A 17,252-nucleotide genomic window follows, 5' to 3' on the forward strand; every position below is an offset into this window, starting at 1 on the left:
ACTGTGCAAGGGCTTAGAAATACAGTCAATGAGCAGTCTTTGTAAAAATTAATTTAGATATAAATGTTCACATTTCAGCATCATGTAATTTTAGAACTAGAAGTGACTTGAAATATCTAGCTTAACTCCTATTATAGGTAGGAAAAAAATAATGAATAGTTTCCTTAGCTAATTAGGAGCAAGACAACAGTATTACTTAATGGCAGAGATGGGGACTATTACCTAAGTCTCCTAATTGCCATCCATGCTTGTTTTAACCTTCACCGTGCCACTATAATAACTTTAAATTGATATTAAACTGAAAGCATTAAATTTTTACTGTAGAAAAAGACTTTAAATTTTACACACTCTAATGTTAAAACAATGTTAATAATTTAAAAAAATGTTTTTTGAGATAGTCTCGCTCTTTTGCCCAGGCTTGACTGCAGTGGCATGATCATAGCTCACTGCAACCTCAAATTCCTGGGCACAAGGGATCCTCCTGACTCATCCTCCAAAATAGCTGGGACTATAGGTGCACACCACTGTTGATAAGGAGTATTAATTTTACATTTCACATGTAAATTTAAGCAACAAATATACAAAGTTTTTAAAGTTATGGAATTATTTCTGAAATTAGCTGTGCTAGGGAAAGTAGTACAAAAGGGAGGCCAACAATATTAAAACTACTTGATAATCTAAAATATGTGATGATTTAAACAGCAAATTAGTTTCATTTAAGCTAAAATTTACTACCCAGGTCACATTCTCTGTTCAGGGGAAAAAAAACGTAATAGGACATGGATCATACTTATCAGACTGAAGCACACTTGAAAAAGTTTTAATGGAAACATATCAGGTTGATTCAGATGAGTTGTATTGGGCCCCTATTTACAAATGTGTTTAAAGAATCTTAAATATAGTTCAGAAGTTATGGTCTAATTTACATTAACAATAAAAAAAAGAAGAGTTTTTTTAGTGTCCATTTAAGAGGGCAAAGTCCTTAAAAATATCTGGATTGTATCACTAGTTATGCTGGTACCTTTTTAAATTTTTCATAAATATTTTAAAGGTCTTTAAGAAGTAGTAATGACCAAAAATCTAGAAATAAATAGAAAGTGTTATCTTTTTTTCTTAAAGATGGGATGTTACAGGAAAAATTCTAGAAAAGCTAACAACTGTTTTTTTTTTTTTTTTCATTTTCTGTGCTTTTGAAACAGATATTGAGATAATATGGGCCCTCTTTTTCCTTAAATTTGAAGTGAAATGAGACAGGAACCATATATCCAGGGAAAGGGCCAGAAATCTTTATTTTGTGAGTCACATTTTTTATTGTCTTCCGTTGTGCATTTCCCTTTTGCTCGTCCTTAATATTTGTAAACTGTTTGCAAATTCAAACTTGTCCCTACAGTATGATGGAGAATCAATACAAGAGTTTTGTTTTGTTTTGTTTTCCTTTCGTTGTTGTTGTTTTCCATGTTAGAAGAAAAAGCCCACCCCTACTTCCAAAAGATTAGAATGAAGTAGCGGTGGTAATCAAAGTAAGAATGCCTAAGGAAAGGCAAAACTCCAGAGGTCAGAGTAAGAATTACTTGGTCACCACCCTCTTCTTCCTTAAGAAACCCCCTTGTAGAAATCATTCTCTTGTATGCGCTCTGAAGATAATTTTGAGCACAGGGTTCTTGATTAACAACACAGAAGAGTAGTCAACTATAGTGACTACAGTAGCTGCTTTTTAGAATGTCAGCTCAGTCCACATCCACTTGACTGAAAATTCCTCCTATATGCAGAGATATCTCTGAAGCCATGTTAACTCTGCTTAACATAGCTCTTCCAGTAAACTATGATTAGATCACTGATAGACCATATCCAGGTTTAGCCAATCAGATTTTCCCTCTAAGACTTTGGAAACAGATCACTGGAATGCTGATCATTTGGCAGTCTAGAGTGGCAAGGTGTTGTTCTATGGATTGGATAGCCATTTTCTGCCATGTGCACAACAATGCAGAAAAACTGCTCTTTGGAACGAGAAAAGAATTTAATTCTTCCTGTCACTGGGAATATAATGGTTACCAAAGCATACCTGATCACTTTTGTCATGGAACTTGTAGTTTGGTAAAACAGGTATAATGATAAGGTAAATTCATAGTACTTTAAACATAGGGCAGACAATCTTTTCCTAAGTACTTCACACTTAAGCTGAGTTCTCATAAGTGTGTAAATGTTAACTTGGGGGGAAAAAGGTGTAAAGAGCCTTCCAGGGAGAAAGAATAACATAGATAAATAGTTCTAATGTGGGAGGGGGAAACTTTATTGTAATTACTGTAAGGCTAAGTAGGCTATAGCAAAGAGATGGAATAAGTAAGAGTGTGTAGACCATATGTATCAGGATAGGCTAGATTATGCTGAGTAACAAAATACTCCAAAAGCTTGTCAGTGGTCTACAGGAAGGTTTATTTACTTTCCATCCTACATGCTTAACATGGCTCTGCTCCGTGACATCTTCACTCTGGACTGAGGCTGACTGAGCAATCTAACATTGTCATTGTCATGGCAGAAGGAAAAGTGGTAAAGCATGGTTCTTAAAGTGTAGGTTCACATTTTTTTCTCTTTTCATCAGCCAAACATTTGCCATACCTGAGAACAACAAGGGGGCACAGACAGCGGTACTACAATGAAGGGTACTGAATGTGGGTGAATAGTAATCCAGTTCCATGTTTAAGATTTTGAAAGCCAGGCAGGGTGGCTTGTTCCTGTAATCCCAGCAACTCAGGAGGCTAAGGGAGGAGGATCGTTTGAGGCTTGGAGTTACAGACCAGTCTTGTCAACACAGCAAGACCCTCTTTCAAAAAATAAAATTTAAAAAGGATTTTGATGTTTATCATAGCAGTAATGGAAATACCATTGAATAAATTTTTCACTTTAAACAAGTCACTCTGCCTGCAATGAGGAAAACAGTTTTGAAATGGCCAAGAGTTGATTTGGGGAGAAAAATTAGGGGACCATTTTAGTTTTCCAGGCAAAAAAAGGGTGGGTAGTACTTTAAAGTCAGGTCATGGCAGTAGAAATAGAGAGAAGCCAATAGATTTCATAGGAGAATCTAGTCATGTTCAAAGAGGAGCAGAGATGAGAGAATATGTGGTCCCAGGATGACAGAGGAAATATAGCAGGTTTGGTTCTCGATGTCTTAATAGTAGCTGACTCCAGTCTTCCAGGAAGTCCAGCTACTCTATTCTTTGTTCTTGGGTTCCTTGTGTTCTCCTCATAAATTTCCCTTCCTGCTTAAGCTTGCGTGTGCGTGTGCGTATGTGTGTTTAAGCAAACAGCCATAACTAGGCTATTAAGCCAAGGAGATAACCATCAGAAAGCATGACACCACAGTTCTGCCTACAGGATACAAGTAACTAGGACCAGCAACACAGTTTAACTGGTGTTATCTCTTCTTCCAATGACTCCATCTCTACCCATTTTGCTTATTGTTCCCAAAGGATCCTGACACCAGCAAATGTACAAATTATAAACAGTGAGTACATATTAGATCTCATATGAACCTTCCCATAGTACTTTGTTCATACATCTGTTTGGGCAATTTTTTGTATCATTGGATACAGTCTTGCTCTCACACTAAACTTTAAGTCGCTAGAAAAGGCCCATGTGTCTTAGATAGCCTAGTATAGTATCTCTTACATAGCAGATATTTGTGTGTGTATATGTATGTGCAATTCTGTATGTATTACAGAAATTTAGGTTGTTAGCTAGGGACTCCATGGCCCTCAGAAAATTAGGTAAGCTTGCCTTGAAGGCCCAGTTTCGTAGCCTCTAAAGTCAAGAGCCTCTTTTCTCCTAGTCCAATTTTTGGACCCTGAAAGGTTATTCACAACTACTTTCCTGCTTCTCTCTCCCTCCACATGTATTCCCACAACACTCCTCTATCACCTTTTTTCTTTGACTATGCCTATATTGATAGGGATCAGAAGCCCAGCCCGTAACTTTTAACTACAAAAACCCTCTGTCTTCAAGCGTTTCATGAATTCATTAACTTTGTACCAAACATTTAAGAGGGATCACACGACAGGATCTGATGCCTTTCACCCCAATGTTGGGTCTATTGCTCTTTTTCCACCCTCAATACATTAACAAGCAAATCCTGCTCCTTTCCCTGCTACAGTTTGATCATACTCAGGTTTTTCTGATTCTCAGCTGTTATCCCAAATAAGATTATTTGGACATATCTTCAAAATATAAACTGTTCTTTTGAAAGGGGTACCAGAAAATACCATTTTTTCTAACTTGGTACATAATCAACTGAATGAATGTTAACTGCTTGAGTTGTATGTATTTGAAGTAATGAAAAGAAAGTGTGCTTTAATCACTATTGAGAAGTTGAACTTTTTATTCTTACCCTCAGTGTTACATATTGAATATTGTCCTCTACAAATTCATATATTGAAATTCTAACCTCCAATGTGATAATATTAGGAGGTGGGGGCCTTTGGGAAGTAATTAGGTCATGAGGGTGAAGACCGAATGGATGAGATTAGTGCCCTTATAAAAAAGAGTTTCCAGAGAGCTCTCTTGCTCTCTTTCTGCCATGTGCAGATGCAATGAGAAGTCAGCAGTCTACAACCTGGAATAGGGCCCTCACCAGAACCTGACCATGCTGCACCCTGATCTCAGACTTCTAGATCCGGAACTGTCTGAAATAAATTTGTTTTACTCGTAAGCCATTCCGTATGGTTTGTTACAGTAGCCCAAACAAAGACACTAAGGATCTCTTTATACTCTTTGAAAATTACTGAAGACCCTAAAGAGTTTTTATGTGGGCTGTATATTGTGATGTTCACTGTATTTGAAGTTAAAACTGAAGAATTTGAAAAACCGGAATATACCAGCTCACATTTCATTAGCCATCAGAGTGATGGCCTCATTCTATGTCACACAACCTCTGAAAAATTCCACCCTACCCCTATGGGAGAATACAAGTGAAAAACGCAAGTGATAGCTTAATTTTTATTTATTTTTTTTTTTTGAGAGAGAGTCTCGCTCTGTCGCCCAGGCTGGAGTGCAGTGGTGCAATCTTGGCTCACTGCAACCTCTGCCTCCCGGGTTCAAGTGATTCTCCTGCTTCAGCCTCCCGAGTAGCTTGCTGTGTGGCAACACAGCAAGACCCTCTCTCAAAAAATAAAATTTAAAAAAGATTTTGATGTTTATCATAGCAGTAATGGAAATAAATTTTTCATTTTAAACAAGTCACTCTGGCTGTAATGAGGAAAACAGTTTTCCTCATTACTGGACGCGTGCGCCACCACGTCTGGCTAATTTTTTGTATTTTTAGTAGAGACGGGGTTTCACCATGTTGGCCAGGCTGGTCTTGAACTGACCTCAGGTGATCTGCCTGACTCAGCCTTCCAAAGTGCTGGGATTACAGGCGTGAGCCTCCGCTCCCGACTGTCGACATCTAAATATTATTATGAAAATAGGTTTAACCTTAGAGACCTTCTGAAAAGGTTTCTTAGGGGTCCTCAGATCACACCTTGAGAGCTGCTGCTCTAATCTATAAGGCTGCCTCTGATGATTCTGGAATAGTAATATTTTTCTACTTGTAAATATGAGAATGTGTTCTCTGTGCTTCCAGAGTTTAAGATCTGTGGTGCCAAAATACAAGCTTCTGAAGATCTATGGGCTGAAGTACAAGCTTCTTGGCCTTTCAAGTGAAATGTTGGTGTTATGTGTGGGAAAATTTGGCTGGCCATGTCAAAATGGAAAAGGAATATAAGTATGAAAAAATTTACATGATAAACATGACCATTTTACTACTAGTGCTTCCTTCATTAGAAACATCTTCTGCAACTTAAAATAGCAATAAAAGTCAATAGATAGAAAAATATTGACCATACCAAACATTTTAAAGGGTTTGGTTGGGGGAGATGGACAACAGGGAGCTTGCTTTCCCTACCATCATTTCTTCAGCATCCAGCTATCATTCAATCATGTGTATGTACTATCTGAATTGGAGTAAAGCTAAACTTTTCTATCAGAGAGGACCCAAAACACTATGGCTTAAAGAACACTGAAATTTGCTTATTTCTCACACACACAGACTGTACCAGGAACCCAGGTTTTTTCTATCTTGTTGCTGTGCACTTTCTAACTTATTATCATTCACCATGGTATTATTCTCAGCTGCATGGTTGAAGCTGGGTCAAGGAACTCCATGATCTACCTCATGCGAAAGAAAAAGGAGCATGGAGGATCATATATCCATGTCTTGAGACCCAGTCTCAAAATCACACATTTCTGTTCATATTCCATTCTGAGAATGTAGTCACGTGGCCACACCTAGCTTCAAATGAGGCTGAGAAATGTCATCTCTAACTGTGTAGTTATGGACCTTGCTACAACTCTTCCTAAAGAACAGGGACAGGGTGGATTTTGATGGACAATTCACAGTATCCACTTCATAGGTATTTTAGTCAGTGATTTTTGCCATTGGTAAAGCATTCTACTTCTCAGGCTTTAAAATGTGAGCTTCAGAGCAAATGTATTGTATGTATCAGTTATAAAAAAAAAAAAGACCATAAATTCTTAGAAAACTCCCTCCTAGCTTGAACCTTCTCAGAACCCAGCCACCATTCTGTAAGAAGTCAAAGCTTCATGGAGAAGCCATATATGTAGGTGTTGTGGTTGATAGTCCCACCTGAGCCTAGCCTTTAAATCATCCCAGCCTGGTCACCAGACAGGAGAGTAAAGACCTGTTTCCCTCTTGGTAAGAGATCTTCCATTCTCAGCTCTTCCAGCCCCCATCAGTTCAAGTTGCTTCCAGCTGTTGGAAGCATCCTATTTGAGGCCCTAGACATCATGGAAAGAGACAATCCCCACTATGCCCTGTACAAACTCCCAAACCATAGAATTTGTGAGCATAATAAAATGGTTGTTTGGTTGGTTTGGTTGGGGGTAGGGGGGACAGAATAATAGATATACATGGCAATATTTAACTAGAATATACATTCCAAGTCAGATATTTAAATAGGCCCTCTTCTCAAACTTTCCATTGATAGAATTTTTTGAAATATTTAAACTATCTAAAGTGAGTGATTAAAAACATTTTAGCTTGGCCGGGAGGGGTGGCTCACACCTGTAATACCAGCACTTTAGGATGGCGAAGCAGGCAGATCACCTGAAGTCAGGAGTTTGAGACCAGCCTGGCCAACATGGTGAAACCCTGTCTCTATTAAAAACACACACAAAAAAAAAAAAAAAAAAAATTAGCCGGCATGGTGGCACGCACCTGTAGTCCCAGCTACTCAGGAGGCTGAGCCAGGAGAATCACTTGAACCTGGGAGGCAGAGGTTGCAGGGAGCTGAGATCACACCACTGCACTCCAGCCTGGAAGATAGGCTGAGAATCCATCTAAAAAAAAAAAAAAACCTAATTTAGCTTTTACAATTCATTCACTCATTTGACAAAATCTATGGAGTATCTAAAATTTTCTGGGGTTATACCTGCATACACACATTAGGACCCAATTATATTCACTCCTGTGTTTCCCATGTAGATTTTGAGCTTCTTGAGTGAAAACAATATATATTACTTCTGTAACCTCCACAGCATCCAGTAATATATAAAGTTTAATATGAGTAGAAAGTGCTGGATAAGAACTTGTTTGATGATTTTTAAAATGTATAATAGAAGTGTATATATGTACCCATTCTTTATGTGCATACATACCACTTATTCAAGTGTGGCTGAAAATATGTGTATTTTCTAATTAAAAATAAGAACTGCTAGTTATAAGTACTTATAAAATATAAAAGCGATTTTAAAATATGTCACTTTATAAAGATTCTTATGAAGGGTTTCCTATTAAAGATGCTATTTTGGAAGAGTATTACAGTCATTTGCATATTTATTTTTATATGCTGGTAATTCACATGATCTGTGTATTGCTTTTACAGTTTAACTGTAAGCCTCTTGCCAAATGAAATTTTATTTTTAAAGTACCTTATCACCACACGCACATATGAAAGCAGTCTGAATTGTATAAAATATAAGATCCACATTTCAATTGCTTTACTTTGTTGCCTATCACAACTAGAGCATCCTAAAATTCTCCTTTGTTAGAGCAAAATGTGGCTGATTCAAATATCATGCTTCAGCTGCCTTCATCATTTGAATGAAATAAGCTCCCAGCAAGATGTATTAAAGAAACTGTGGTTCAAACTGTGTTATCCTGCTATAAAGCGATCTACTAAACATTTCTGAAGCCATTTAGCTGTGACTTAGTTGCAAACAATGTGGACACTTAATCTGTGACTTGAAATTGGGGCTACAGGGAAGTATTCAAGACTTTTCTCATGAGTTCACTTGCTTCAGAGAAAGATACTTCCTATTTTCTTATGAGCTAAGAATGGAAAGCTAAGAACTATCGACTATATTAAAACAATGAAAATGATCAACCTTATAAGTTGTTTGTATTAAATCTGAAGTATTGTAGATATAATGATATTATATCACCTATTGTAGGTATAAACATATTATAAGGGCTTTTACCCAAAAGAATAGGACTTGCTTTTAGATTTATTCTGGGTTATGTTTGTCTCACCATAAATTCTTCATAAATATATCTTACCTATATTATTAACATCATTTTTTCACTGTTTTCTCATGCTGATAGACTCTGTATTTGGAGTAATTATTTGCCTAAAAAATGCATGCCATCTTGACGAGGTCAACATTCCAAAAATATTTTTTGTACTGAGTTAATAAAATATGTTACATTAATCAACTGTACTATAATCTTTGATACTGATCAAACCATGTTTAAATTTGAAATTCACTATTTATAATATATTTATCAATATATGAATAAAGATAAAGGAAAATGGACACAGAGGTTTATCAAAATAAGGAAAAGTAAATCCTCATTCTTATTTCAAGTCAGTTATTTTTAAAGATATTATTTAGGCTATGACTAATATGTCAAAACTCACCATGTAGAAATCATGTGGGTATAACTGTACAATGTTAAATTCACTTATGTTTGTTTAAAATAACTGTTGATTAGCCAGATTTTCTTATATTTCAACCTCTTGGTTTGGCATTATGTGAGTAGTATAGTAATAGAATAATAATAAAGCAAATAATTTTTTGTAGCCTGTTATTTAAGACATTTTACATTAACTTAGTTTTTTCACTTTTGAACTATCTTTCTAAAACCATTAACCTTCAAATGCATTTTTCTCTTCCAACTGATTCATGATGTAGGCTAACAGTTTAGTTGTGGCAGCTCTGAATTAATCATTTTTCATTAGTACCTGTTTTACTCACCGTAGGTACCATGCTGAAAGTTGATCTCAATTTGGGCCTTCTCCTATTACTTAAATGCTGAAAGAATTTAAATTTCTTAGTTATAATGATAAACTCAACTCATTTGTTTTTATTTGAAAGGTAAATGAGGCCAGAAGCTATAAAGGCTTTTATGAAAATAAAAAGCTTACTCAAAGTGTTAGATTTGATTTGTTCGGTATGCAGTGTTGATGGGGCATCCTTTGCCTAAGGCAGTATTAATGGATGAAAGTCAGGACATTCCTGGCGGAGATTTGAGGTGTAATGGTGAAGATTTTCTGTATATTCATTCCCTCTACACTTGGTGTGATATTGACCTGGTCTTTTGGATAGATATAGCTTGTAAACAAATCATAGTTACATCTATAATTGGCAAACTATGTTTTTCAGCATACCATCATTTTTTTCTCCTGCTCTCCTCTACTTACCTCCTTCTCTATCCCATGTGGTTAGAAATTACTTTGAACAGATTGGTGAATAAGGGTAATATTCCACAAGCTACAGCATCCACTCTTTTTATGGTTTGGATTTTTTTTTTCTCTATCTCTGTATCTCCATATACTTCTGAAATCTGTAATTTTTGTGTGTTTTGAACCTAACTCATCCCCCCAAAACAATTCTAACTTTAATATCCTCCCTCAATAATCCATATCTTCCTTATCAGTTACAGTCTTAAAATTCTCCCTTTTGTCAAATCTATATACAGTTGTCCGTGAGTGATTGTTTTCAGGATCACCCCCTCGTATCCAAATCCACAGATGCTCAAATCCCTTGTGTAAAATGGCATAGTATTTGCATATACCCTACTCTGTATATTTTAAATTATCTCTGGATTACTTAGAATACCTAATAAAAGGTAAATGCTGTGTAAATAATTGTCATACTGTACTGTTTAGGGAATAATGACAAGTAAAAATGTCTGTACTTGTTCAGTACATATGCAACCATCCATTTTTTAAATGTGTTCAATCTGGTGTTGGTTGAATTCAAAGATAGGAAATTCATGGATACAGAGAGCTCTCCACTATCAACTTTGAAAATAGAATAGCTGAGTTTTACATTTAGCAATTGAAAATAAGAGAAATAATTTGCAGATATAAGTATGTATTAGATTAATTGGATGACTTCAAATCTCTGTCCAGCAATTGTCAATTTGTTTACATGTAATCCAAATGCAATTTTCTTAAATATCAAGGGAGTGAGTTAGAGTCCCATTTGTTTCTTAATTTGAATTGTCTTGTGAATCAGCCAAGGTACAGAAAATAAAATATGATAAGCCAAAGTACAGAAAAATTTTTATTTTCATTTCAGGCAGGCAGTCAAGAGTATTAAGATTTGAGCTCTAGCTTTAGGTCAAATTGCCCCTACAATTCTACTGTTATTATTTTTACCTATTACACTTCTTTGTATATTTCTGTTTCCCTGTATTGGCATCTGTTTAATGAGACCACAAACAGTAAAACAGTAAAGAACAAAGAGATAAGGAGAAAGAAACAACAGTAGAATTTAGAAGTTAAATAAAACACATTCAATTTTACCTCTTTCCAGAGGAGCCTATACCAGCTCTAAGTTCAACTGCTTGAGACCAAAGTAATGATTCTGTCTACCTATTTGCCTTGATCAGTATACTTATTTGGCCCAACCATTACATATGACAAAAGATAACTTGTATGTGTTGCATGTGTGTGTGTGTGTGTGTTTACATGGGTCAAATACGTTTCTTATGTCAATAATAATAATATAGTAAACATTTATGCCAAATACTGTTCTAAATGCTTTATAGTTTATCCTCCCAACGACCCTATGAAGTAAGTACTATTAGTACTTATCTTTTATAGGTGAGGAAACCGAGACTTAGCAGGGTTAAGTGAACTGCCCATGGCTTCACAGATGCAGGAGGCAGAACCAGAACTCAAAATTGCCTGGCTCTAGAGTCTATGTTCTCTCAATGCCAACACTCACTTATGCAACTATGAACTCTGAAATCCATTGATTAATAGGTTGAGGCAGAACAAAATTAACAAAATAGAATTAAATTTTACTTGATCCCCAGTCTATTCAAATCTGTGTAATAGATAGAATGTATCTATTTTATATATAAAAATCTTTATATCAAAAATTTTTTTCTAAAAACTTTTCCAAAGTGAATATAGTATTTTATATTAAAACTACTCAAAGGAGTTGGAAGATCATTATGACCCTTTTATCCCTACCTTTTCACTTCAAATCATGTGCTTAGGTAGGAACAGCACATGTATGTTCTACTGGCATGTAAAGGACATATATAAAAGGCATATTTTTATATCCTCAGTGTACTACTTTTGAAATACACCCTTTATTACTGTGGTGTTTTCCTAATTACTCATTTCTAATTACATTCACAAGTCATTATTAATAATGACATCTTATTCCTTATTCAGTTAAACATTTGCATAATGTTCTTTATACAATTAAGAATTTGCATAGGTATTTTGGATTACACAATGTACCTAGATCATTTAACACTATATGTGAAAAGACATAACTCATTTGTCTAACTTAAAAAACAGAAAATTCAGAAATGATCTTGAAATTCTTCTTTAAAAAACATACTGTGAATAGATTTAAGGAAAAAAAATGTTATGTGAAGACCACATATTCTTTCAGTATTGGCTGGCACTCTTAAATTTTAATGTACCTCACAGATTTAGTTTATAACACTATGACAAAGTTAGGAGCAGCTTTCTGTTTTCAAATATTCTCACTCTGTATATTTAAATTTCTTAATTGAACTAATCTAATTCTGAAATTCAAATTCAAACCAAGTATCCCTGGGTGCATTGTGTCTCAGTTGTAGGCAATAAATAATCACCAGTTCAAGGCAATAATTGTATATCTTCCATCTACATATTTAAGATTAATAAGTAAAAACAAAGGAAAAGACAGCCTCACACGTCTTTGAATTTCAGCACCTCCCTCAGTGATCTCATCTACTCTTCCAGCTTCCACTAACTCCCAAATTTAGAATTCTATCCTTGACCTCTCTTGTTATCGTCAACCTCACATTGAATAGTCTGAATATTTCCACTTACACATTTCACTTTCACCTCAAACTCAAATTATTTAGAGCTGAATACATCACCTGTAAACAAGTCTCCCTTTTCAAGTTTCCTTATTTCTATGAAAAGTATCTTCATTCTTCTAGTTATCCAGACCCAAAATAAATAAGTGATTTTTGACTCCTATCTCTCTTCTCTTTTTTTTACCTCACCCATTGTTGATTGCAAGTCTTATCTGTTTATTACTTTATTAATGTTTCTTACATCCATCCCTTATTTTTTCTACTGCCACAATATATTTCATAGGCTCATAATGTACTAAATATTCTCCCAAATCACTTAGGATGTTTGAATGAGCTATTCCTACAAAATCAATTGCACTATTTTCTGCTGCTGGTACCTGCTTACTGTTGACAACATCAAATTCTTCAGTAAGTTCTCTACAGCATTTTTTTTTCATGGCTGGTTTTCTTGTTTTCCAGTCATTTGGAGCTAGCAGCTACACTAGTCTAGATTCCTTCTGTTTTTCTGTTCACTACAAATCTCATAGCAAAGACTACCTCTCTGGCAATACAACTGATTTGTAATTCACTGTTCGCCTTAGATTGCCTTTGTTTGAAGCTCACTCCTGAATTACCAGAGGACTGAGCCATGATCTCAGAGACAGATCATTCTCTCTTCCTACCCACAATTCCTAATCCCCTAAACCTAACCTCAGTCTTCTCTTTCTAATCATAAGGTGGAACATCTTTTCCCAAGAGACTACTGATACATACTAAGTTCACACAGGGCCCCAGTTGACCAACAAATTAATCTCATTTAGCACTTCACATGAATGGTGAAATCATTTGCATGTTTAGTGATGACAATAAGTCTCTACTCCCTATCCCATTCAAAGCTTTACCACAATGTCTGTCTGCGTTGGGGTTATACTTTCAACATCTGCTGTTGCTACACATAAAAGATGAAATTCAAATGTGTGACACATTCTTGAGTATACTTAAAGAGGCTTCACATTATCTGAATGAATCTGTAGTTCTGAGCCTTTTTTCTCCCATTCTATAAAGCATTCACGAATGTGTGTGTGTGAGAGAGAGAGAGAGAATGATGTCATCATTGGGATGACCTTAAATCTTCTCTTAAAAAGAAGAGCACTGTTAGAAAACATTAGAAGCACATCTATTTCTAGGAAGAAGTTACTTAGGATATGCCTCATATTCTTCACAACAGGTAAATATACTATTTTCCTATGACCATGGAGTTGAGAACATTGCCAAAAAAAGTGAGTTTACTTTTATTTTTTTCAAAAGCTTTACAAGAAAGGAGAGGTTAGACTTCTTACTTGTCCTCACAAAGGTACGTTTAAATAGAGGTCCCCCTTCTTTTCATCAGAGACCATACTCGGAAAGTCTCTATAAGGTGAGTGGTTTACGTATATGAGTGAAGTGCAGGATATAAGAAAAACAACATTGTAAGCTTGAGGATCAATGACAACTGACACTGAACTCTGTCTGGAAGATATTAAGGGATGATAGGGACTCCAGAACATGATCCAGCCCTGCTATGGCCTGAATTTTGTTCCCCTCCCTGACAAATTCCAATGTTGAAATTCTACCCCTCAAGGTGACGGTAGTAGAAGGTGGGGCCTTTGGGAGGTGATTAGGTCATGAGAGTAGTCCCCTCATGAATAAGATTAGTGCCCTTATAAGAAGCCCAAGAGAGAACCATCATATCATCTACCATGTGAGAACATAGTGAGAGGGGGCCATTTATGAATCAGAAAATTGGCCTTCACCAGACACTGAACCTACTGGCACCCCGATCTTGAACTTCCCAGCCTCCAGAACTATGAGAAATTAATTATTTTTTGCTTGGGAGCACCCAGTTTATGATATTTTCTTATAGCAACCTGAGTAGACTGAGACAAGCTTTATCTCAGAAATGAAGTTTCTACATGGGATGGAATTCAGTGCTAAGGATGGCAGAGTGGAAAGACAGAAAGAACCTGGATCCCTGATGATTGTGGACAATACCAACCCAGGACTACCTACCTCCACACAAAATTGATAAGTCCAGGGAAGTGGTAGCTTCAGCATACCAGACCCAAGGATCAGTAAGGCTCTTTCTGTCTTTCAAGTCTTACTTGCCTCTGCTACTCCTAGCATGCTAGCTTCTGTCTCTTCTGAATAGAGTCTTTCCACGTGGTGGGAAAAGTACCACCAGCAACTTCTCATTTGGCTCTTCACATGAATAGTGACAACATCTTCATGCTTCAGGCTCCGTACTTGGAGCTTGTGATCCTAAAGCAATACCAGGATACTCCTCCCTTATACCTCTAGCTAAAAAGTTCTGGGTCCTTGGATTGGCCTGGGACAGGTACATGAGCATCCCTGAACTAGTATGATTGGCCTTTCAGACCAGTTGAGTAGGGGAATTATTTTCTGAAGGAACTAGGAGGAGGCAGACAAAAACTATACTTTCCATAATCTATTGCATCTCCTGTATTGCAATTATCTGTTTAGTTCTCCATCTCCTCTACTGCTTTGTAGGGCCTTGAGGGCAAAGACTGTGCCTTATTAATTTTGTACTCACCCAGCCAAGACTAGGACCTGGCTTATAGTAGACCTTCAGCAAATAGTTGCTGAAGAAAAAAATGAACAAACAAATCCAGGCAAAGAATTTGAATAGGAGTGGGTTAGGAACCCATGACAAAACTATAAGCAATAGGTAAAAATACCAGCAATAAGTGACGGCATTACAACCACTAAGCTTGCCTCAGGTCTGGGATTTTTTTTTTTTAATTAATTAATTAATTTTTTTTTTTTTTGAGACGGAGTCTGGCTCTGTCGCCCGGGTTGGAGTGCAGTGGCGCGATCTTGGCTCACTGCAAGCTCCGCCTCCCTGGTTCACGCCGTTCTCCTGCTTCAGCCTCTCCAACTAGCTGGGACGACAGGCGCCCGCCACCACGCCCGGCTAATTTTTTGTATTTTTGGTAGAGACGGGGTTTCACCGTGGTTTCGACCTCGTGATCCGCCCGTCTCGGCCTCCCAGTGCTGGGATTACAAGCGTGAGCCACCGCCCCCGGTCAGGTCTGGGAATTTTATACAGTTCTGGCAGAGACAGGAACTTACTATAATGTAACGAATTTAGACTGAATAAATGTGTAATTGGCATGTAAATTAGTATGCCTAGGCAAGCAAGTATTTTTTTTTTGCAAGAAATTCCTGAAAGTCTCTTGTAATTTGTTGTTTAATCTTGTTAAAAATTTTAAAATGTCATATTTGCGAATGTGGGTCAGGATGATAGAGATGTTAACCACTATCAGAGAAATCAGTTTGACTGACACAAATGATAAGGGATAATTTTAGACTCAGAATGGCTGGGGAACTACAAGGTCATTTCATAGTAGACAAGTCTCAGTTTTATTAACGCCTTCCCAAAGCATTAGCTCAGGTAGGACCACGTAATTTAATAAGAGAATTGTGCCAAGATAATAAAAGATATAAAAATAAAAACGAACATGAATGAGGTTCAACATTGGTTTGTTTGGGAAATTGAGATGAGATAGCATGGGAGGGAGACTTGTGGTAAGAATTGCTGTATTCAGGGTTACGTGTGTATAGAAGGATGAGAAACATTCCATAGAGAATTAGCCACAGGATCACTTTTGAGGAAAGAAGACTGACAGGGCCGTCAGTGTTAATCTTAGGAAGAAATCATTTGTTGAGGAGGTGAGCAGAATAAAATATAGTCTTGTGAAAAGGATAGAGGTAAAATGAGTGAAAGATTTGCTTTAGAGATTCGATTTTACGCTCAGATTTTGAGAAATATCTCTGTTCTATTATATATAGACTATCCTGGCATTTGTTAAACAAGTATACCTTCTTAATCAATTCTTAAGTATTTGGTTTATTTTAAGGATTAAAAAAATTCAGATGCACTGAGCTTATTTTTACACTAGATGTTATCCAGATCCTATATGATGTTACAGAGGGTGAAAATATCATACTGTATTCATCATTGTATATTCATCTCTATATTTCCAAATCCTAATAAAGTCTACAGCCCCACAGTAGGCACTCAATAGATGCTTACTGAGTGAAAGATTCCTTAACTTCTGTAGTACTTTACAAATTCCAAAGTAGTTTCATACACATGATTTTATATAATACTATAATAGCCCTCTGAGGTATTTATAATACATTTTTCAGATGAGAAAATAGATTTAAAAGAGGAAAATGACTTTCCAAGTCACAAAGATTTTGAATCCAAATCTTCTTCCTTCTGGTTTAGTTTAGTCTAGTCACAATGCTTCCTTTCTATGAGTAAAGTATATTTTAGATTACTACCACCCAGAGACATACAGAGATGTAGAGGCTACCTATAGGTTTGTCTGGTCAGCACCACACCATCTTTAGGGGACCAAATGCTGCCATTCATACTATTCTACCCTTCTGGTCACTGGAGTATGAACATGAACCATTTCAAGCCCATAATAGTACTCCAAGCTATTCCAATTTTAGTCCTTCTGGAGGATTTTTCAATTTAGCGGTAAGAAGGGTTATTGTCCCTTCAAGTTTCTGAGCCAGAAGGATGGAAAGTGAGTGTGGTCTGTTTATGGCCATGGAGGAAGACTATTGTAGTTGGAGAAAAATGAGACAAGCCAATTGTGAGGTAGAAAGATATAGAGCCCCAGACTGATCACGCCAAATAGGTCAGCTCCATCCTAGATATGTTGAACCATATGAAATTGCCATTTTTTTGTAGGTCAAAAATGGCTAAATATCATTTTCATTTGGCTCAATCTAACATGCAATATTATCCAGAATCTTAAGAAAATTTTCCAGCTCAAGACTCTCTTGAGATAAATGGGAAAATGAGGGCCTAGAA

General features: G+C 36.4%; 1 long non-coding RNA gene across 1 annotated transcript in view; it reads left to right on the forward strand.

Annotated features, from left to right (window-relative positions):
- The first annotated feature begins 3,428 nt into the window (after positions 1–3,428).
- LOC134738358 (uncharacterized) overlaps positions 3,429–17,252 on the forward strand; it is a 156,140-nt gene continuing 142,316 nt past the window's right edge. The window contains exon 1 of the long non-coding RNA XR_010124047.1: positions 3,429–3,502. This is a non-coding gene — a long non-coding RNA (uncharacterized LOC134738358). The remainder of the gene's footprint in view (positions 3,503–17,252) is intronic.

Source organism: Pongo pygmaeus, chromosome 1 (assembly GCF_028885625.2).
Source record: "Pongo pygmaeus isolate AG05252 chromosome 1, NHGRI_mPonPyg2-v2.0_pri, whole genome shotgun sequence".
Classification (NCBI taxonomy): Eukaryota; Metazoa; Chordata; class Mammalia; order Primates; family Hominidae; genus Pongo; species Pongo pygmaeus.